The sequence below is a fragment of the Acipenser ruthenus genome, chromosome 32 (assembly GCF_902713425.1).
Source record: "Acipenser ruthenus chromosome 32, fAciRut3.2 maternal haplotype, whole genome shotgun sequence".
In the NCBI taxonomy this organism is placed as follows: domain Eukaryota; kingdom Metazoa; phylum Chordata; class Actinopteri; order Acipenseriformes; family Acipenseridae; genus Acipenser; species Acipenser ruthenus.
In genome coordinates this window covers 8570767-8594727 of record NC_081220.1, presented here as the reverse complement: position 1 = coordinate 8594727, position 23961 = coordinate 8570767, and the positions used below count along the sequence as shown (strand labels likewise).

Here is a 23961-nt window from a genome sequence, read left to right as displayed (position 1 = left end):
GCTCCATTTCACACTGCTGTGAATAACACACTCCTATAGAGACAGTACCGCTCCATTTCACACTGCTGTGAATAACACGCTCCTTATAGAGACAGTACTGCTCCATTTCACACTGCTGTGAATAACACGCTCCTATAGAGACAGTACTGCTCCATTTCACACTGCTGTGAATAACACACTCCTATAGAGACAGTACTGCTCCATTTCACACTGCTGTGAATAACACACTCCTTATAAGAGACAGTACTGCTCCATTTCACACTGCTGTGAATAACACACTCCTTATAAGAGACAGTACTGCTCCATTTCACACTGCTGTGAATAACACATTCCTTATAAGAGACAGTATCGCTCCATTTCACACTGCTGTGAATAACACACTCCTATAGAGACAGTACCGCTCCATTTCACACTGCTGTGAATAACACACTCGTTATAAGAGACAGTACTGCTCCATTTCACACTGCTGTGAATAACACACTCCTTATAAAAGACAGTATCGCTCCATTTCACAATGCTGTGAATAACACACTCCTATAGAGACAGTACCGCTCCATTTCACACTGCTGTGAATAACACGCTCCTTATAAGAGACAGTACCGCTCCATTTCACACTGCTGTGAATAACTCACTCCTTATAAGAGACAGTACGCGTCCATTTCACACTGCTGTGAATAACACACTCCTTATAAGAGACAGTACCACTCCATTCCACACTGCTGTGAATAACACACTCCTATAGAGACAGTACCACTCCATTTCACACTGCTGTGAATAACACACTCCTATAGAGACAGTACCGCTCCATTTCACACTGCTGTGAATAACACGCTCCTATAGAGACAGTACCGCTCTATTTCACACTGCTGTGATTAACAGGCTCCTATAGAGACAGTACCGCTCCATTTCACACTGCTGTGAATAACATGCTCCTATAGAGACAGTACCGCTCCATTTCACACTGCTGTGAATAACACACTCCTGATAAGAGACAGTACCGCTCCATTTCACACTGCTGTGAATAACACACTCCTTATAAGAGACAGTACCACTCCATTTCACACTGCTGTGAATAACACACTCCTATAGAGACAGTACCGCTCCATTTCACACTGCTGTGAATAACACACTCCTTATAAGAGACAGTACCGCTCCATTTCACACTGCTGTGAATAACACACTCCTTATAAGAGACAGTACCGCTCCATTTCACACTGCTGTGAATAACACACTCCTTATAAGAGACAGTACCACTCCATTTCACACTGCTGTGAATAACACGCTCCTTATAAGAGACAGTACCGCTCCATTTCACACTGCTGTGAATAACACACTCCTATAGAAACAGTACTGCTCCATTTCACACTGCTGTGAATAACTCACTCCTTATAAGAGACAGTACCGCTCCATTTCACACTGCTGTGAATAACACGCTCCTTATAAGAGACAGTACCGCTCCATTTCACACTGCTGTGAATAACACACTCCTATAGAGACAGTACTGCTCCATTTCACACTGCTGTGAATAACACACTCCTTATAAGAGACAGTACCACTCCATTTCACACTGCTGTGAATAACACGCTCCTTATAAGAGACAGTACCGCTCCATTTCACACTGCTGTGAATAACACACTCCTATAGAAACAGTACTGCTCCATTTCACACTGCTGTGAATAACTCACTCCTTATAAGAGACAGTACCGCTCCATTTCACACTGCTGTGAATAACACGCTCCTTATAAGAGACAGTACCGCTCCATTTCACACTGCTGTGAATAACACACTCCTATAGAGACAGTACTGCTCCATTTCACACTGCTGTGAATAACACACTCCTTATAAGAGACAGTACTGCTCCATTTCACACTGCTGTGAATAACACACTCCTTATAAGAGACAGTACTGCTCCATTTCACACTGCTGTGAATAACACACTCCTTATAAGAGACAGTATCGCTCCATTTCACACTGCTGTGAATAACACACTCCTATAGAGACAGTACCGCTCCATTTCACACTGCTGTGAATAACACGCTCCTTATAAGAGACAGTACCGCTCCATTTCACACTGCTGTGAATAACACACTCCTTATAAGAGACAGTACGCGTCCATTTCACACTGCTGTGAATAACACACTCCTTATAAGAGACAGTACCACTCCATTCCACACTGCTGTGAATAACACACTCCTATAGAGACAGTACCAATCCATTTCACACTGCTGTGAATAACACACTCCTATAGAGACAGTACCGCTCCATTTCACACTGCTGTGAATAACACGCTCCTATAGAGACAGTACCGCTCTATTTCACACTGCTGTGATTAACAGGCTCCTATAGAGACAGTACTGCTCCATTTCACACTGCTGTGAATAACTCACTCCTTATAAGAGACAGTACGCGTCCATTTCACACTGCTAGGAATAACACACTCCTTATAAGAGACAGTACCACTCCATTTCACACTGCTGTGAATAACACGCTCCTTATAAGAGACAGTACCGCTCCATTTCACACTGCTGTTAAAATAACACACTCCTATAGAAACAGTACTGCTCCATTTCACACTGCTGTGAATAACTCACTCCTTATAAAAGACAGTACCGCTCCATTTCACACTGCTGTGAATAACACGTTCCTATAGAGACAGTACCGCTCCATTTCACACTGCTGTGAATAACACACTCCTTATAAGAGACAGTACTGCTCCATTTCACACTGCTGTGAATAACACACTCCTATAGAGACAGTACCACTCCATTTCACATGGCTGTGAATAACACGCTCCTATAGAGACAGTACCGCTCCATTTCACACTGCTGTGAATAACACACTCCTATAGAAACAGTACTGCTCCATTTCACACTGCTGTGAATAACACGCTCCTATAGAGACAGTACTGTTCCATTTCACACTGCTGTGAATAACACGCTCCTTATAAGAGACAGTACCGCTCCATTTCACACTGCTGTGAATAACACACTCCTTATAAGAGACAGTACCGCTCCATTTCACACTGCTGTGAATAACACACTCCTTATAAGAGACAGTACCGCTCCATTTCACACTGCTGTGAATAACACACTCCTATAGAAACAGTACTGCTCCATTTCACACTGCTGTGAATAACTCACTCCTTATAAGAGACAGTACCGCTCCATTTCACACTGCTGTGAATAACACGTTCCTATAGAGACAGTACCGCTCCATTTCACACTGCTGTGAATAACACACTCCTTATAAGAGACAGTACTGTTCCATTTCACACTGCTGTGAATAACACACTCCTTATAAGAGACAGTACTGCTCCATTTCACACTGCTGTGAATAACACACTCCTATAGAGACAGTACCGCTCTATTTCACACTGCTGTGATTAACAGGCTCCTATAGAGACAGTACTGCTCCATTTCACACTGCTGTGAATAACTCACTCCTTATAAGAGACAGTACGCGTCCATTTCACACTGCTGTGAATAACACACTCCTTATAAGAGACAGTACCACTCCATTTCACACTGCTGTGAATAACACACTCCTATAGAGACAGTACCGCTCTATTTCACACTGCTGTGAATGACACGCTCCTTATAAGAGACAGTACTGCTCCATTTCACACTGCTGTGAATAACACACTCCTATAGAGACAGTACTGCTCCATTTCACACTGCTGTGAATAACTCACTCCTTATAAGAGACAGTACGCGTCCATTTCACACTGCTGTGAATAAAACACTCCTTATAAGAGACAGTACCACTCCATTTCACACTGCTGTGAATAACACGCTCCTTATAAGAGACAGTACCGCTCCATTTCACACTGCTGTGAATAACACACTCCTATAGAAACAGTACTGCTCCATTTCACACTGATGTGAATAACTCACTCCTTATAAGAGACAGTACCGCTCCATTTCACACTGCTGTGAATAACACGCTCCTTATAAGAGACAGTAATGCTCCATTTCACACTGCTGTGAATAACACGCTCCTATAGAGACAGTACTGCTCCATTTCCCACTGCTGTGAATAACACACTCCTATAGAGACAGTACCGCTCCATTTCACACTGCTGTGAATAACACACTCCTTATAAGAGACAGTACTGCTCCATTTCACACTGCTGTGAATAACACACTCCTTATAAGACACAGTACTGCTCCATTTCACACTGCTGTGAATAACACACTCCTTATAAGAGACAGTATCGCTCCATTTCACACTGCTGTGAATAACACACTCCTATAGAGACAGTACCGCTCCATTTCACACTGCTGTGAATAACACTCTCCTATAGAGACAGTACCGCTCCATTTCACACAGCTGTGAATAACTCACTCCTTATAAGAGACAGTACGCGTCCATTTCACACTGCTGTGAATAACACACTCCTTATAAGAGACAGTACCACTCCATTTCACACTGCTGTGAATAACACACTCCTATAGAGACAGTACCGCTCCATTTCACACTGCTGTGAATAACACACTCCTTATAAGAGACAGTACCGCTCCATTTCACACTGCTGTGAATAACACACTCCTATAGAGACAGTACCGCTCCATTTCACACAGCTGTGAATAACTCACTCCTTATAAGAGACAGTACGCGTCCATTTCACACTGCTGTGAATAACACACTCCTTATAAGAGACAGTACCGCTCCATTTCACACTGCTGTGAATAACACACTCCTTATAAGAGACAGTACCGCTCCATTTCACACTGCTGTGAATAACACACTCCTATAGAGACAGTACCGCTCCATTTCACACTGCTGTGAATAACACGTTCCTATAGAGACAGTACCGCTCCATTTCACACTGCTGTGATTAACAGGCTCCTATAGAGACAGTACTGCTCCATTTCACACTGCTGTGAATAACACACTCCTTATAAGAGACAGTACCACTCCATTTCACACTGCTGTGAATAACACACTCCTATAGAGACAGTACTGCTCCATTTCACACTGCTGTGAATAACACACTCCTTATAAGAGACAGTACCGCTCCATTTCACACTGCTGTGAATAACACACTCCTATAGAGACAGTACCGCTCCATTTCACACTGCTGTGAATAACACGTTCCTATAGAGACATTACCGCTCCATTTCACACTGCTGTGAATAACACACTCCTTATAAGAGACAGTACTGTTCCATTTCACACTGCTGTGAATAACACACTCCTTATAAGAGACAGTACTGCTCCATTTCACACTGCTGTGAATAACACCCTCCTATAGAGACAGTACCACTCCATTTCACACTGCTGTGAATAACACGCTCCTATAGAGACAGTACCGCTCCATTTCACACTGCTGTGAATAACACACTCCTATAGAGACAGTACCACTCCATTTCACACTGCTGTGAATAACACACTCCTTATAAGAGACAGTACTGCTCCATTTCACACTGCTGTGAATAACACGCTCCTATAGAGACAGTACTGCTCCATTTCACACTGCTGTGAATAACACACTCCTTATAAGAGACAGTACTGCTCCATTTCACACTGCTGTAAATACACACTCCTTATAAGAGACAGTACCGCTCCATTTCACACTGCTGTGAATAACACACTCCTATAGAGACAGTACTGCTCCACAACACACTGCTGTGAATAACACGCTCCTATAGAGACAGTACTGCTCCATTTCACACTGCTGTGAATAACACGCTCCTATAGAGACAGTACTGCTCCATTTCACACTGCTGTGAATAACACACTCCTTATAAGAGACAGTACTGCTCCATTTCACACTGCAGTAAATACACACTCCTATAGAGACAGTACCGCTCCATTTCACACTGCTGTGAATAACACGCTCCTTATAAGAGACAGTACTGCTCCATTTCATATATTATATATATATATATATATATATATATATATATATATATATATATATATATATATATATATATATATATATTGTGATTGTCAGAAGCCTTTTGGCCACTTTCAGGCAATTTGTTTGGTCCTTGTTTTTGCTGAAATTTGCATATATTGATTACCCATAATTCCATAGCTACTGTGTTCAATCAAAAATAATCTAAACTTCATTGATATAGCACCTTTCAACTGATGTAGCTCTTCTGGGATGAGGTGGCTGTGCATTCCACAATCTGGGAGCACAAGGACTAAAAGATCAAGTGCTCTCTCTGTCTTATTGTTTTTCTTTTGTGTTGTTCAATAAAGGGATTTTAAAATTCAATTCTCTCTCTCTCTCTCTCTCTCTCTCTCGAGCTGAGAGCGGTGTGTTTGAATAGTGCAGGTCCGTTTTTAGAGTCTTGGTTTTACTATTTTTACACGGTTAATTTAAAAGGAATTTTATAAGTTTCTTCAAAAAAGCTTTATTTATTTATAGCCTTTCTATTTCAAATTGTATTGTTATTTATTTATTTATCTATCTATTGGCCTTGCCATTTGGGAGGCTAAGTTAGTTTGTGTAGCCCAAGATGGGCTCACACTCTGGCGGTATAGAGGGACTGACACGGAGACATGGGTTCAGGTGTGTGCCCGACAATGAAGTTTCCGTGGAGGACGTTCTGTTATCGGTCGGTAAGACAATTGGTTTTAACAACATTAAATCTGCTTCACGTATGAATAAGGCCATTGTTGTGTTTTTAAGTCAAGAAACTCTCGTAAATAAGATTGTGGAGGAAGGATTTTCTGTCAATGGTGCTTTTCTTTCTGCTTTACCTCTTTCAATTTCTCTGAGGAAAGTGGTTTTATCAAATGTCCTCCCTTTTATTCCAAATGTAGAGATTGAAAGAGAATTGGCAAGATACAGTAAAATCATGTCCCCTATTAGAATGATTCCGCTCGGCTGTAAGAACCCCGAGGTGAAACATGTGTTGTCTTTTCATAGACAAGTGTTTGTATTGCCGCATAACCCGGGGCAGGATCTTAATGTAGCCTGGAGATTTATTATAGAGGGGAAAGAGTGTGTTATTTTTGCAATCTCGGACACAATGAAATGTTTTCATTGTGGCGAGGAAGGGCATATGAAGCAAGCCTGCCCTAAGCTCAGATCAGCGGCTGCGGCGGAGGGCAGCGCTGAAAGGCAGGGGGCTGGTCAGGCTGAGGGTGTTCGCTCATCCTGCTGCTCCTGGGGAGCCGAGCCATGGCTCGCTGGTTGGTGGAGATGCGGGGTCTCAGCCAAGCGCTGCCGCTGTCGGAGAGTCGGGGCTGGGGGAGAGCGGCGGCGACGGCGGTGATCAGGCCGTGGCTGCGGAGCTTCCCCGCACAGGGAAGGAGGCTAGCGGCAGCGTTGGACTAGCATCCAGTGACGCCATAGCCCTGCCGCTGTGTGCAGCCACCCGCGAGTGAGTCTTTTCCTAAAGAGAGTTACACAAGTATCCTCCTCGGGGCTAGGCCTGCCATATCCCCGCTGTCGAGTGACCCAGCCGCCCTCCCTTCCTCGGGGCTAGGTACTACCGTATCCCCGTCTGAGTGGAGTCGCCGGCCGAACCTGACCGCTGCGGTGAGTCGGTTCATGTGCGTTCGGTGTGCTCTCTCTCTCTCTCTCTCATTCCTTCCTTCTTATAAACTGTAATTTTTGCTTGACATAAACTTCACCCACCGCGGCTTCGGCCTCTGTCCCCCCCTGGTACACGCTTTGCGTTGACCACGCGGTCTGGGTACGCACTTTGCGTAGCGTCCTCTCCGGTGCTGCGGTACCGCGGCGCACGCATAGCCCGATTTCTCTTGGCACAGGCTGCGTATTATCCGACGCCAGCGTAGGAGCATAACGCACACGGTACTTGGTTCCCAGTACGCAGTGTACGTAGAACGATATTCACAGCACATATAACGCGCCTGTGCTCGTTGCTCCTTCCAAAAAGTTACACACAGAGCGCAGGGTATGCAGTTTACGCTCCAGCTGCACGAGGCGTCTAGAACGTTCGACGTTGCGCTTGATCTAAATTGCAGTTACGCACAGTGCGCACGATACGCAGTTCACGCAGTATATGGTACCCATTGCGCAAGGCGTTTGGAACGCTCGAGGCAAGCAGTGCGGTGCACGTTGCGCTCGTTGCGTAAGTACTGCTCTACTAGCGCATAGCCTGTGTTGCTGCACGGTAATACCAGTACGCACTGAGCTCAGCTCAAGCGTTGTATGCAGTGTACATATTATACGGTGCAGGCGTAGTTGGTTGTACACTAGTGCCCATACGCTGCGTAGTACACGGTGCACTTGTGCCCACGGTACCCGGCACTGGGTAAGTGGTGTTAATAGCCTTACTTGTAGCCCTAGCGAAATTACACTGTGTTAGTACCTGTGGGTCAAACACAGTGAAAGCAGTGCTTAGTGCTATGCACAAGCCAGACGTCCTGTCTCAGGACTCTGCCTAGCATCTCAGATACAGTACACAGTGCGCTTGGGACGCACGGGTTATTGCGTAAGCACTGCTCAACCTGGCACATAGCTCACGGTGCTGCACAGTATCTGTGAAAACAGGATACTCGGTGCGCATGGGGCTCAGCATACCTTGCTGTAACGCTAGTGAGTGGACACACTACGTTAACACTTACCAGTGTTCAACGTAGTGCAAGCAGTGCCTCAGTGCTAATGCAGAGTCAGCACCATATCGAGGTCCTTCCCTGTACGGCCTGCGACACATCATACCCACAGGACGTATGGTGCTTAGTAGGCAAGTGCTTAGTACATCAGGGCGCATAGCGCCTCGGGTGCTCGATGCACGAGGTGCCTCGTTGCCTTCTGCCTGTAGAAGGTGCAAGGTGCTTCACTCCGCGGTAAGCTACACGCTGCTCCGGTCGTGTGACTGCACGTAGTCCAGGCTAGACACCCCTGTCCAGTTACTACGCTGTGTTCACTCTTTTTCTGCTTAACAGCCTAAATCGCTTTGCGATTGCGGTCTGCTGAAAGCCTTACAGAGATCGCTGTTTTCTGCTTTCCTCTGCTGTTAAGTCGCCCTGGATAAGGGCGTCTACTAAGGAATAATATAATAATAATGTTGCAGTTTAAAAGAAAAAGAGACACGTGTTCCCCCACCGGGCTCCGGCTCTGCCGTGCCCCGCTGTGGAATTGACTCTGCTGGACTGGCTCAGCCCACCCTCTCGGTGTGCTTAAAATATTCAGTTCACCCAAGTTGCCGTGGTGTCTGCGTTATTACCCTCACAGCTTGCTGTTGTGGGCGTGAATGTGTGTTTTTATTTCACTGCCTTGTGTTTTTAAAAATAATAAAAACGATACAAGCGCGATTCCTCCATCGGGATCCAGCTATGCTGAGACTCGCTGTCGAGATGCTTACGCCGGCTTGTTTAAAAAAAACAAAACAAAATCAGTTACCCGCGTTGCCGTGGTAACTATTATTTTTACCCGCACAGCTTGCGTGGACGGTGTGTATTTTCGGTTCTTGACTGCCTTGCAGTTTAAAAAAAAATATACAGCTTTATTTCCACCGGGACCCCGGCTGAGCTGTACGGTCCTGGCCAGACAGCAGGCTCAAGCCCTTGCTGTGGCCCTGGAGCTGACCCCGCCTGCACCGGTGGTTGCCCCGGATGTTACGCGCTGGCATCTGCCGTACTCGGCAGGCTGTCTGGCCGGGCGAATGGTTTATCACACTGGACTGAAAGAACGTGGATTCCACGTTGCTATTCGTCTAGTGCACAGGAAGTATCTCCGCTTCACCTTACAGGGGAGTGTCCTGAGTTTTCTGTGCTGTGGTTCAACCTCTCCTTAGCCCCCGCACATTTCAAAGTGCATGGATGCCATCCTAGCTCCCTTGCGGCTGCAAGTGATCAGGGTGATGAAGCAGCTGAACGACTGGTTGATCTGCCCAGTCGCAGGAAGGAGCAGTGGCCCACACAGTGCAAGCCTGCCTGTCGGACGACAGAGTGGCTGCCATTTGCAACTGTCTCACCCTGTTCAGCAAGGGTTCACAGTATAATTGGTGTTGTGTTAAAAACTATTGGGTCTGATGGCCTCGGCTTCATCACTCACCCATCTAGGGTTACTCCACAAGCGCCCGATCCAAGTGTGTCTCAGTGCCTTAGGCTGCACCCCAAGCATTACAGACACTGTCAGCTGACCGTGTCTCGCCTAGGCTGGGAAGCCCTATGCTGGTGGAAGCAAACCTCTCTTCTAAGCAAAGGATCAAACATAGGAGTGATACAAAACTATCAATTGGTGATGACAGACGCACCCAACTCTGTTGGGGGCCGGTCTGGGCAGGTGGAGGAGTTCGCGGACCCTGGTCGGATCGCTGGATATAATGCGTGGGAACTGAGAGCAGCCCACGAGTGGTCCAAAGCGTTTTTTTGTACGCTTTCCCGCCTATACCGCTGCTCCTGGCTTTTCTACGAAAAGTCGGGTTAGAGAAGCATCAGTTCTCCAGGTGGCCAAGAGAATGTGGTTTTCGACCCTGTGCCAGCTGTTGCATAGCCAGCCCTGGGAGATTCCACTTCGTTGGATCTCCTCAGTCAGGCAGAAGGCTCTCTTTGGCACCCGGAGCCACGCAGGTTCCAGATATGGGTCTGGCCCCTGTAAGGGACTGCTGGCTAGAACTAGGGCTATCGGACCCAGTTGTGGGTACCATGCATAGCGCTAGGGCAGACTCCACTAGGTTTTTTGTATACCTATAAGTGGAAATATTTTCAAGCTTGGTGTCTGGCTAGAAACCTTGACCCCATCACTTGCCCTAGGCCAGTCATATTGCAGTTCCTGCAGGAACTGCTTGGTGCTGGACGGTCACCTTCCACCTTGCAGGTGTATTCAGAGGCTATCTCTGCTTGCCATGCCCCTGTAGATTCTATGTCTCCGGGTGTGCATTTTTGACTACCCATTTCCTTAAAGGTGCACGGTGATTACGCCCTCCTAGGAGGACTGTTCTCCCCGAATGGAGCCTTAATATTGTGCTAGAGGCTCTCACGAAGGCCCGTTTGAGCCCTTAAATTCCATTGAACTGAAGTATCTGTCTATGAAGACAGCCTTCCTCTTAGTTATCACCTCTGTAAAGCAGATCAGTGAGCTGCAGGTGCTGTCTGTGCACAGCTCCTGCATGCACGTGTGGGAGGATGGAAGTGGAGTGTCGCTGCGCACCAACCCCGCTTTCCTCCCCAAGGTGATTACAGCTTTCCACATTAACCAGTCTGTGGAACTGGAGTCTTTTCATCCACCTCCGTTGCTTCAATGGAGGATGAGAGATTGAATTTCTCTGCCCAGTGCAGGCATTGAGATGTTACGTGCTAGGACAAGAGCGCTGTGTCAATCTGACCAGCTGTTTCTCTATCACTGAACACTGACCCTAGGACAGCCCCTCTAGCAGCTTTTGTCACACTGGATTGCAGACACGGTGTCGACTGAATATGTTGGTGTAGGGTTACCCCCAACTGGTAAAGTAGCTGCGCATTCGACTGTCTGAGATTGTGCTGTGGCTAGCTGGGCTACGCCGCATACTTTCACCAGATTCTACCACATTAATGTAGTAGATCCTGTTGTGCCATCTGTGGGCACAAGGGTCCTTGAGGGTGTAAGTTCACACCGCTAACCTCTAGGTTAGACAGTGCTTGTGCGTCCCTCATATGCTGCCGTTCCTTCTCCCTCGCGACGGCTCTGGTATACATTATCCCATACTTAATGTTGGTGGTCGTCTTCGACTTGAAAGGGAACGTTAGGTTACCTACCGTAACCCTGGTTCCCTAAAAGAGAAGACGACCACCAACCATGAGGTCGCTCTGGTCGCCCTCACGGGTTTGGCGGAAAAAGAGGGAGATCTTCTGGTGAGTGACGGTTTTATACCCTCGGTAGGCGGGACCGAGTGCGTCATCACAGGAAGGGGCCTTCGGCAGCTCTGATATAGAGAGCTCAGTATTACCTACCTCAAGGGCAGGGAATATCCCATACTTAATGTTGGTGGTCGTCTTCGACTTGAAAGGGAATTATTAATTGTTGATAATACTTAGAATACCAGATACATATTTAGCATTAAAAAGCAATACATGTGATTTATTTAAACAGTCGTTCATTATTTTGTGTATCAGCGGCCACACAAAGCTGAGCGCAGTGCGCTATACTGTAATGATGCTCCAGTCAGTCTGTCCGGACTGCACCTGAACCATCTTAAAAACACGAAGCCCCTAATAAGCTAATTTGTAAAAGTTAGTAAAGAGTTGCGCTAATATAACGAAGCTAAATTTGAACTCCTAGCTGGTACAACGAGAGAAGGCGAGAGGGCGGGGCAGAGGAGGAGGGGGAGACGCTGCTAGGCAACCGGCTCGTGAACATTCCGCTCAGCTGAGGAGAGACCGTTAGGATTTAAAAATGCGAACGTTCCGAGCGGTGTTAGGCGCTTCGTTAAATTAACAAACCGTTTCTGGCATTTCAATATAACCATATTTTAAATACTCAAATAGGACTGTATTAAAACATATATATGTTTTTCAAAGTAATATGTTATTTGGAATATTAAAACAATCAAATTAAATAACACATGTTTGGACACCAAAATATTGTTCTTCCTCATAACGTGTTAGAAAATGTAAACAGCAGTTGGAGAATGCCGAAGTCGATCATCCTAGCATGTTAAACGAGGGCATTTCTCCTGTAAGCTGCGTCTACTAATAGATGGTTTATACTGTTCTCAATGGTCCACATCCCAGCCTGAGACCACGATCCAGTGGTCGACGGAGATGTTTTTCAAAGTAATATGTTATTTGGAATTTTAAAACAATCAAGTTAAATAACATGTTTGGACACAAAATATTTTTCAGTGACGTTAACAAGTAGTCTGTTTACAACAAAAATGCAATCTGTGTTAGAAACACTATTTTAGTCCGATTTAAAATGGAAATTAAAATGGTATTGAGTGCTGAAATTTATTATTTTTAAAGATAAGTGAAAGTCAACTGTCAGAAGTGGGATTTGAACCCACGCCTCCATTCAGAGACCAGAACACACAATTCTTTAGAAAGACAGAGTCCTTGAGTCTGGCGACGTAGACCACTCGGCCATTGTGACAAGCTGCGTTTGTTAATGTAGAAAACCGCATTATTTATTTCAGCACACACTAGGGGGTCGTATCAAGGCCCGATTGGGTTTATTACGCACATACCAACTGATGCTCCATGAATGATGTTAAGACAATTCTAAAAAAAAAGAAACGGATTGAAGCCAACCCAAAACAGTAAGATTATTTATTTCAATATCGTTATAGCTATAAACGATGCACGCATTTTACAATAGCAATTGCTATTTGACAATGACCAATAAGTAATTTTGTTGCAATACTGTATACAATGTGAACAGAATCAGACTTTGCTCCGTTGTCTCGAAGAAACATCTTCAATTTGTATTTAAAAAGGACGCCCAACGTGGGGCTCGAACCCACGACCCTGAGATTAAGAGTCTCATGCTCTACCGACTGAGCTAGCCGGGTTGACTTTGCGAGGGATCTTTCACTGTAACCAACTGAGCTATTAATTTGTCATCTTATTTGAGAAAATAGTGAATGACAGAACCAAAGATTCCAAATATAATCCACTGAACTCTAGCTTTATTATCATAATGAAAACAGATTACACATGACCACAGTTCTGTATCAAAATTAAGTCGTAAGTATATGGTTTCCATTGTAGCTATTTACACACACTGCTCTGTTGTCTCCCAGGGTGTTATCTAACAAAACGACATATGCTGTGCTGCCATAATTGATTACATAGACTTTCCTGCCCCGTGTTGCTTTATTCTTAGATGTGATCTCAAGTTCTGATGAGTTCTGCTCCCTCGATCACGTTCTGCAGCATCTCGCCTTGCTCATCACTCCCGTATGCTTTGGCTGCGTAATGGGTTGGTCTCTGTGGCGCAATCGGTTAGCGCGTTCGGCTGTTAACCGAGAGGTTGGTGGTTCAAGCCCACCCAGGGACGGTGCTTTATGCATTTCTTAATCACATTAGAAAATGGCACTCTGATACGCTGTTATTTCATCCAATTACGCTGAAGAATAAGTGTGCTCTGTTTTTTTACTTCAAAATAATACAAAACCGATATCGTCTTGTTGTTTGCCGAAACCCGGGATCGAACCAGGGACCTTTAGATCTTCAGTCTAACGCTCTCCCAGCTGAGCAATTTCGGCTTGTCAAGCCTTCTTTTTCGAGATAACATTCTTTTTTAGAATAGTTGTAATATAATTACGTACATTTCTAAACAATCCGTTAGAAACATAATATCAAAGCGCTATAATTTATTTCAGCAGGGAGGCCAGCCAATCAGGCTCACATGCTGGGGATAGAGTGTTTCTACAGCCAATCAGGCTCACATGCTGGGGATAGAGTGTTTCTACAGCCAATAATACGCGATGGTTCCAACCAGACCCGCCTTCTGCTAGTGACGCTTTCATTTCAGTGCAGGAAATAGAGAGGTTTGTTTTGTTCATGTGTGGAGAGGTGGTTGCAGTCAGTGATGATTTTACAACACGCTGTCTCTTGCTGTTTAAAGTATTTAGGCTGGGATGAAATGTTTTCTAATAATTAGTGATTTTTGTGTTTGTTTATCACCTGCACGGAGTTCCGTGAAAAGGAAAGCATCCCTTTTCTGTGTTGAATTTCACACACAGAGCGGAGCGCGTCAGTCGCAGCTACAGACAAGTCGAGCTTTTCAGAGATGATTTACTGAGAAACAAACGCGTTGAAGCTCCAGCAGAGCTCTGCGCGATTCTGAAAGACCAAAGTAAAGTTACTCCTTGCAAAGCATGTTGTTTGTGTTCTTTCTTTATCACACCAGAAGAAGTGATGAATATATTTGAATGGGAAGGCTACAGTAAAAAATAAATATTACTAAATACAAACCGCAGCCGGTGTTTCTGATTGAAAAGAGGATTCCGCTAGACCAGTGTGAAACTCAAACCAGTGAAGATGGACGCGTCAGTGTGTCCGTGTCGCTCTTTCAAGACGAGCTCGCCTCTACCATCGAGCACGCAGTGAAAGCGGCTCTACACACCGTCTTGTGTACGATTACTAAAGCTGTTATCAACAAATTCACTGAATTCAGAGTGAAATGGAACAAAAAGGAGAAAGAGAATGAAAGTCTGAAGCTGAGATTGGAAATATCAGAGAACGAGCTGAAAGCAGTGCGAGGGTGTATAAACGCTGCAGATGCAGACATTAAACAGCCTTTAATATTTCAAGGTAAGATTGATTTTATTGTGTGGTATTGCTTGGTCAATCCAGCACCTTAAACTACCTTCTGTTGGAAAGATCTTGGTTAGAATTTCTCTTCGGACACGTTTTAAAGTGTTTGATTATTATAAGCGTTGTTAATAACACAGTTCTGTCCTAATATTGGTTATAAGGAGTCTAATCAAGACATTGTATTATTTTATATATTTAAATAGGTAGTCTAGAAATTAATAAAGTACTAGATTGGTAAATCTTAGCCAGTCTAATTTAAGAGCCTTCAATGGTATCCTTCTGGTAAAGTGATGTCTTGTATAGAGTCCCACTGAGACAGTCACAGACCATATTGCAGAGGGTTAGAATAATGATTTGTGATTTAATATCAACATACAGGCAGCAGCACATGGGGTTTCAGTGTTTGATTGAACTGTTTGACTGCGAATCTATTTTTAGATAAATGGTTTCATTGTATTCCGCTCCAGTGCTGTTGAGTTTGTCTTTGGTACAGTCGCGGCTCATTCGCTGCTCGTTCTTGTGCTTTAGTCCTGTTTCCTTCTTGTTCCACACACACACATTTACACGATCTTTCCAGACCTCACTGTGTGAATAAAGGGGGCAGCAGCAGCACCCTGCCTGCACCAATCCGCTGTAAGATTTTGGACCCGAGTGGTTCCACAAGTTCAATTAAGGGTTGAAGTTGGAGGAAGTAAATACAACACAGTAAGGTGTCAACTGAATTGTATCATTTTATTGAGTCTCTAGATTGAGTCTCTAAATAAAGTACTTTGTTCAGCTGATGGTAAGCAGAATTAGGAAACGATCGCTCATATTGCTTATAAACATTTACTAATCCAGGTTATTATTTAAGAGCAGAGATGAGTTTGCACGGGATACATACAATAGGGAGAGCCACACCATTACAAATGTATTTTAATACTACAAGGGATGTTATTGGATTTATATCTACAGGTCATGTGATGTTGCTCAAGTAAGCTTCCAATGTTCTGCCTAATGATTATTACACAGGTGGAGTTTGTACAAAAAACATATTGCGGCACTTGAAAAAGTTTGAGTTGTGTAAATCACCTGTTTAAATGAAACTGCTTTGAGAATAAGCAGGTTATCCTGCTGCAGTCGCTTGTCTGCTCATTGTATTTGACACATTGAAACTTGTATTCTGCGTTGACCGTTTCCTTCAAAACCGTTCTCACAATACAGGATCAGGTAACAAAAAGACATTCCTCAGACACTTTGCTAAGACTGCAAGTCTCCAGGCTTGGTTTCTAAGCATATTTGCAGTAGAGAAATGGATGTTTGCATTAGAACAATGCAAAGGCAGAACGGCAGTCATGATGGTGATTGACAGGGAGGTAGAAGTGGATGCAATGCTCCAGTGTGAGGCTACAGGAGGTGAGAAAGACCAGCAGCACTGAGTCTTGTACAGGACGTAGAATAAAAAGATGTTCATATGAAAATGCCTTTTCCTTCACTTTGTTCATAGGAACACAAACACAGCGTTAACCGACAATTGCAATGTAGAATAACAGGAATGGTATCAATGCCATCATGTACCTAAACCACCAAACTATTATACCGGCTCACCCCTATATGAAATAACTGAGGAACAGTAACTTTAAATCCCTGATCAAAGCAACTAACAAACCTAGCTGGTAAGTAAGAGATCTAATTGTATACAGTTTTGTTTCCCACAGATCCCAAAGAGAGCCACGCTATCCCTGAATCGGAAGCACAGGAAGGGCCAAAGATAGAAGCAGGAGTGGTGTGCAAGTCTAATTCAGGTTACAGAGCTGGCATGTGTTAAAGATGAAGAGGTCCCTCAACAGGAATGTGTTCCTATTAAAGAGGAATTCATAGAGCAGGAATGTGTCCCCATCGCAGAGGAACTTCCTCATGAAAATCATGTCTGTACACTTGAGGAGAACAAGAAGCTGGGATCCAACCTGTGTGGTGACTCTCCATCTGAATGTGAACTGGGATTTAGAGGTAATCCTACAAAACAAGCAGCATTGAGCTGCCTGTTCATCCTGCAGAACCTGGTACTGAACACCAGCAGTGTGCTTGAGATTCATATTTTAACCAAGGGGAGCTGCCCAACCACTATGTCAACAAGGACATCACTGTGCTTGCTTCTGAGGCACCTGCTAGATGTGCTGCCGCTGCCACGCCTCTTTAGAATGCTGTGAGATCAGCGGTGTCCAATCACGCTCCTGGAGGCCATTCCACTGGGTAAGGAATGAAAGAATGAAAGAAAGAAAGAAAGAAAGAAAGAGCAAAAGAGAGAGAAAGAAAGAAAGAGAGAGAAAAAAAGAAAGAAAGAAAGAAAGAGCAAAAGAGAAAAAGAAAGAGAGAAAGAAAGAAAGAAAGAGAAAGAAAGAGAAAAAAAGAAAGAAAGAAAGAGAGAAAGAAAGAAAGAAAGAGCAAAAGAGAGAGAAAGAAAGAAAGAGAGAAAAAAGAGAGAAAGAAAGAAAGAAAGAAAGAGAAAGAAAGAAAGAAAGAAACAAAGAAAGAAAGAAAGAGAGAAAGAAAGAAAGAAAGAACAAAAGAGAAAGAAAGAAAGAGAGAGAAAGAAAGAAAGAGAGAAAGAAACAAACAAAGAAAGAAAGAGAGAAAGAGAGAAAAAAAGAAAGAGAGAAAGAAAGAAAGAAAGAAAGAAAGAAAGTTTCTTATTTGCAGGATTTAAGTTAAGCAATGACAAAAAAGCACAGTCCTGCACAGACCACACAATTTGTTTAGAAACTCAACCTGACTAATCATCGCTAATCATGCATAACATCAAGGGCTACTGTATATCCAGAAATCTCATGGTTAAACCTCACAGCTCTGCATTGCAATGTAATGGGGAACTCTCTGCCTCCCTGTGTTGAGTGTCCTATGAAGCTGTGCACTGCAGTCGAGGGAATCCTTCATTGCTTCATGAAGCTCTCTTCTCCCTGTTCCAGAGGCAGAGGATTCAGGTGACAGTGATGCTGAACTGGACAGTGATGGACTCAAAGGAGAGCGGGAGTTGGGTGAGTCCTTTGAAAAGCACATCTGGGTAGTGTGTGGGTACAACGTTAAACCTTCAAGAGGAACACATTGTGAATTACAGATGATAGACTTAAGGCCAAACCCCAGTGAATCTGAGCACATTTAGATGCTGTTTCTCTACTGGCACTAACACAAAGTGCCCAGATCTGTTTCCTAATGTACTTCTAACTGTATAAACCTATTTCTGTTTTACCTGATAGGAGACAATATGATGGAGAAAAGAGCTGACAGTGAGTACAGATGGCCTATAGCTTCTTCTGTTGAGTGTGTTTCTGCCTGTCTGTCTGTCTGTCTGTCTGTCTGTCTGCCCGTCTGTCTGTTACACTGAAGCAGAAGAGGAAAACACAAAGCTTGAGGGATATACACTTTGAAAATATTTCACCTGTTTGCATTTAACATGTGCATTTAAATGTGTTGATGCAGCACCTTTAATAAGACGTATTGTATTAATTGATCACCTTAAATTTCAGTAAGAAGGATCGCCCAACTGAGATATAATAACTTGACTAAAAGGTTGTCCTGTTCCCTTACCTTTTTATCAATCAATGTTTATTTTATATAGCGCCTTTCATAGTTGACCACAGTTGTTTTGTGCGATTGTTCTGTGTGATTCTTTTCATATGTAATGCAGACTGAAATATCTTTCTGTTAGTAAGTGCCATCACCATCTAGTGCATAGCAGTGAATTGAAAGCAGAAGGAAGCGTGATCCAGTCACTGGCTCTTCTATAAAGACACTTTGACTGATCCAGCCTACATTATGTACATATATCTAAGACAGGCAACTAGAACTGAAGAGCAGCTCCTGAACTCAGGTGAAAACATTGTAACGCACACTCTAACAAAATGAAATCTGAAGCTCCTTACTGTTCAGCAATCTTCTTTAATGTACATTGAAATCCTAATCCAAATTTGGAGAGTTCCTCAACATGGTCTGTGTTTAAATAGAAGGGATGCAACCTACTGTTTGTTTAATGATCTTCACATGCTTTCTGTCTCCTGAAGTGGATTCTGAAGTGGTCCTGACACAGTCCATGGTAGTGAAGAAGGATGCCCTGTCCAAAAGATACTACAGAAGTAAGTGTGTGTCTCTCTGGAGCTGGCTCCTGGTTTGGGTGAACTGCATGGATTGTAGACTGAAGGTCAATTGATTGAAGACATTCCAGTAAATGGAACTCAAACATGAATATAAAGTGAACTATTAAATCCAATAACCACTGTTTCTGTTTTTCTTTTTCTTTGGAACAGCTTACTGTTGTAAGTATTTTATTTTATTATGGTACATTAATATGTAGAAATGAATTGTATATATATTTTTAAATTGTATTTAATGGTGTATGTTTATTTCATTTCCAGATTATAGCATCTGTGCTCGTGGTAAGTGTGAATCTGATATTTTAATAAAAATGTGACTGTACACTACAATACAATACACATGTACTGTGCGTGTCACAAGAAATGAATACATGTTAACAATGGGGCCTCCTACAGATGATGTTGAGAATATGGAATGGGGTATTATTGTATAATAGTATGAATTAGCTGCTCTTAATATGAAATGCCATCTTTATTTAATACATACTCACATAGTGAGGTGTTCTGTATACTCTGGGAGGGGATATAAAGAAGGAGCCCTGTCTTTGGATTTTGCCAATAATAGAAATGTACAAATAGAGAGACACTCCTTTGAAATATATAGCTCTCTAATACGCTACTGAGGCCCCATTCTTGTATAAAGCAGCCACTGCAGTGACTTCAAATGGACTGAACTCAATATATCACTTGTATCTTTCACAGTAAGGTACAGATGCTACTATGGTAAGTAAATGGATTCTACTTTATTTTATGCAGCAATCAGTGGGTTTTATTTATTATTTTCAATCAGGGCATGAATTGTTTATCAGTGTAGCTTTGCTGAGAGGCTTCAGTGACACAGTGACTAGAGTGCAGAGCTGCAGTGTGGAAGGTAGTGGGTTTGAGCAGTTTAGTGGTTAGTGCTGGGCTGTAGTATAGGAGTTAATGGGTTTGATAGCTCAGTGTTTAGAGAAAGTGGTGCCCTGCAGAGTGGAAGGCAATGTGCATGCTTGTGGATCTGAGTATTACTTTTTTATTCATTAGTCTTTTAGCAGTCGCTTTTCTCCAAAATGCCTTCGAGACTAGGGGGTGTACTATGCATCAACAACTGCTGCTGCAGTCACTTACAATAGGACTCCAGTTTTACGTTTTGACTTGCTCAGGGTCACACACAGTGAGTGAGTGGCTGAGCCGGGATGTGAACCTCCTGGTATCAAGCCCTTTTCATTAACCACTGGGCCACTGTCCCTGGGTAGCTCAGGGGGTTGAGTTCTGGGCTACAGTGTGGAAGGCAGTGGGTTTAAGAAGCTCTGTGTTAAAAATAGACTGTTCCTAATTATCTTTTCTTTTTTTGTGTAGCTCATCACTATCACTACTATTTCTACTACCATCATGGGTACCGCTGCGCACGCTGTGAGTATGCTTTTGTCATTTCAGTGAAACAAAATATAAAAGCAGGGGTTAAAACAAAGGAGCTTTGATCTAGGATTGCTCTGAATAAAACCTCAGAAGCATGTTTGGCATTTGAACTAGTATAGAGGGTTTCCGTGTTTTTTATTGATAGGATTATATTGCGAGGTTGTGGTGGCTCCACAGTTTAGCAGTTGATTCCATACCCTTTGGGATTGTGAAATTGCATGCTGAATTACACAAAGCTTTACTCAAATTTGTAATTCAAAGGAGTGCAATACAAAGAGTGTGGAGGATGCTGTCTACACATGGGAGGGAGTTCAATTCTGCAGCTCAGTGTGACACTGATTGCCTATATTATTAGACAATGCTGACCATTACCACCCCACAATCCCATTACCTAGCTGTGCAATGCTCTGTAGGGTATGGATCAGAACAATAGCTTTTCTGCCCAGGTTGCTGATAATGTCTTCAATTGGTTTCAGACTGGCGTACCTACCACTGCAGGCGATGCCAGCACTACTGAGAAGCAGCAGCGCCCAGGGATCACAGTGCTGGAGTTTACCTGACAGCAGACCTGCAAGCAAAGCTTAAACACACCAGCAACCTTCTTTTGTAGCATGGCTGTAACCTTTCTGTTGTGGTCCCTCTCCAAACACACAGCTACAGCACCCATACTTATTTCTATCAGGCCATTCCCAGTTTGTTTAAAACAGCTGCTCTCTGTTGTGCATTTGGTCAATCTCTTCAAGGATATATAATATGGAAAGTATGGAAAGGTGTCCTTATTTAACATGTAGTCTCAGATTCTCAGTGTGATCACATGCTCACACATGTTTGAATAGAAACACAGCTGCACATGGGCACATATACAAAGCGTTACTTGGAGAGCGTGCATGATTGATTTGCCCCAGCTCATAATCACTGCACCGAGTCAGGTTTGACCAGTAGACTCCTTTCTTCTCCCAGCTCCTCACAGCCACCCTGTGATGTCACAAGTGACCCGTGACAGGCCTTGTTCACAGACTGACAAAAACATTGTGTTTATATAGAGATTTTCTTCATCTCTCAATTATTTAAAAATCTCTTTATTTGCATTCATGACAACAAATGCTCCAACTGTTGACCAGTATAAATGCTGTCCTGCCAAAACAACACTATCTGCTGTTACATGAAACTGGGTAAAAGCCTGTCTCTTTCTGTAAAGCTTTTTAAGCAATGAAACTATTAGCATCAATGTCTCGTTTTGGTCTGGTTTATTTCACATGACATGTATTCTTGTCAAACTGCCACCACTGAAATCATTCAAAAAGCACTTTTTTATTGACAACAAAGAACTCTTAACAGGCAAGGGAGGATTCATGTATTTCTTCTTTCTTCTGCATTGCATATTTAGTAAAGGAGGAAGTGCCTGATTGTTTCTATAATGTCATCGGTTTAGCCGTTCAGAAGCACGCTGCTCTTTCCCAGGTAATTGTTACTTGCATATTGTGGGTAAACCAAGAGGCATGATGAGATGCTGGAGGCATTATGGCAAACCCTGCTTTTACTTTACTGTGTGCTCCCTACATTAAACTGGTTATTGAACCTGGACCATCTCTCATCTTTCACTTCTACTAATGAATTACTCTCCAACTCTGGGGAAACAAATCACAAATGTGTGTATTGTATTATCATGATGTGCTAGAATTGACCTTGCTCTAAAGACTCACTGTGCTGTCTGTATTAACTTGTATTATAACAAGGTCAAGTTTATCAATTAATGCCAGTGGGCTTGGACAGCATTTAAATACTCCCGCTTCTAGAACATAAGAAAGTTTACAAACAAGAGGAGGCCATTCGGCCCATCTTGCTTATTTGGTTGTTAGTAGCTTATTGATCCCAGAATCTCATCAAGCAGCTTCTTGAAGGATCCCAGGGTGTCAGCTTCAAAAATATTACTGGGGAGTTGGTTCCAGACCCTCACACTTCTCTGTGTAAAAAAGTGCCTCCTATTTTCTGTTCTGAATGCTTCTTTATCTAATCTCCACGTGTGACCCCTGGTCCTTGTTTCTTTTTTCAGGCCGAAAAAGTCCCTTGGGTCGACATTGTCAATACCTTTTAGGATTTTGAATGCTTGAATCAGATCGCCGCGTAGTCTTCTTTGTTCGACTGAATAGATTCAATTCTTTTAGCCTGTCTGCATACAACATGCCTTTTAAACCCGGGATAATTTTGGTCACTCTTCTTTGCACTCTTTCTAGAGCAGCAATATCCTTTTTGTAATGTGGTGACCAGAAATGAACACAATATTCTAGGTGTGGTCTTACTAATGCATTGTAAAGTTTCAACATTACTTCCCTTGATTTAAATTCAACACTTCTCACAATATATCCGAGCATCTTGTTGGCCTTTTTTATAGCTTCCCCACATTGTCTAGATGAAGACATTTCTGAGTCAACATAAACTCCTTGGTATTTTTCATAAATTCCTTCTTCAATTTCAGTATTGCTCATATACAGACACAGACCACACTGTAGTGTTTAGATGAATGGATGTGAGGAGCTTTGTGTTAACAATGGGAGAACTGGGCTGACTGGGGAGGTAACTGATGCCTATGTCAATTGTCTTATTACTGTGTTATTACATTATAAACAGCAGTGGTGCTCTGGCTCCCTCTTGTGGTCAGTGTGAATGATGGCAGTGTGTGCAGTTATGCAAGGCACTGATGCCTGTTTCCAGGCTATACAAACACAGAGATGGATTCAATCAAACACTAAGTTCACAGTTTAATAGAAGAGTGGATTAGTTCTATTTGTATATGTGTTCTAAGCGCTGCACTTGTGTTTCAATAGGTGTCATATTATGATATTTATAATGCACATTTTTATTGCCTGCGTGCAGTACCTTACACTTCTGTGTATTAAATGTCAGTTTCCATGTGTTTGCCCAGTTCTGAATGCTGTCTAGATCATTTTGAATGACCTTTGCTGCTGCAACAGTGTTTGCCACTTCTCCTATTTTTGTGTTGTTGTAAATAACAAGTTTGCTTACTATACCAGAATCTAAATCCTTAGTGTAGATTAGGAATAGCAGAGGACCTAATACTGATCCCTGTGGTACACCACTGGTTACCTCGCTCCATTTTGAGTTTTCTCCTCTAATCTGTTTTCTACATGTTAACCACTCCCTAATCCATGTGCATGCATTTCCTTGAATCCCACCTGCATTCAATTTGAGAATTAATCTTTTAGCAGGACTTTGTCAAAAGCTTTCTGAAAATCTAAATAAACCATGT

General features: G+C 43.2%; 3 non-coding genes across 3 annotated transcripts; 1 reads left to right on the top strand and 2 right to left on the bottom strand.

Moving 5' to 3' along the window:
* Window positions 1-13345: 13345 nt before the first annotated feature.
* Window positions 13346-13418, bottom strand: trnak-cuu (transfer RNA lysine (anticodon CUU)). Its single transcript has one exon. It is a non-coding gene; the product is annotated as a tRNA-Lys (tRNA).
* Window positions 13419-13832: 414 nt separating this feature from the next.
* trnan-guu (transfer RNA asparagine (anticodon GUU)) lies at window positions 13833-13906 on the top strand. The gene has a single exon. It is a non-coding gene; the product is annotated as a tRNA-Asn (tRNA).
* A 135-nt stretch (window positions 13907-14041) lies between these two features.
* trnaf-gaa (transfer RNA phenylalanine (anticodon GAA)) lies at window positions 14042-14114 on the bottom strand. The gene has a single exon. It is a non-coding gene; the product is annotated as a tRNA-Phe (tRNA).
* Window positions 14115-23961: the final 9847 nt, after the last annotated feature.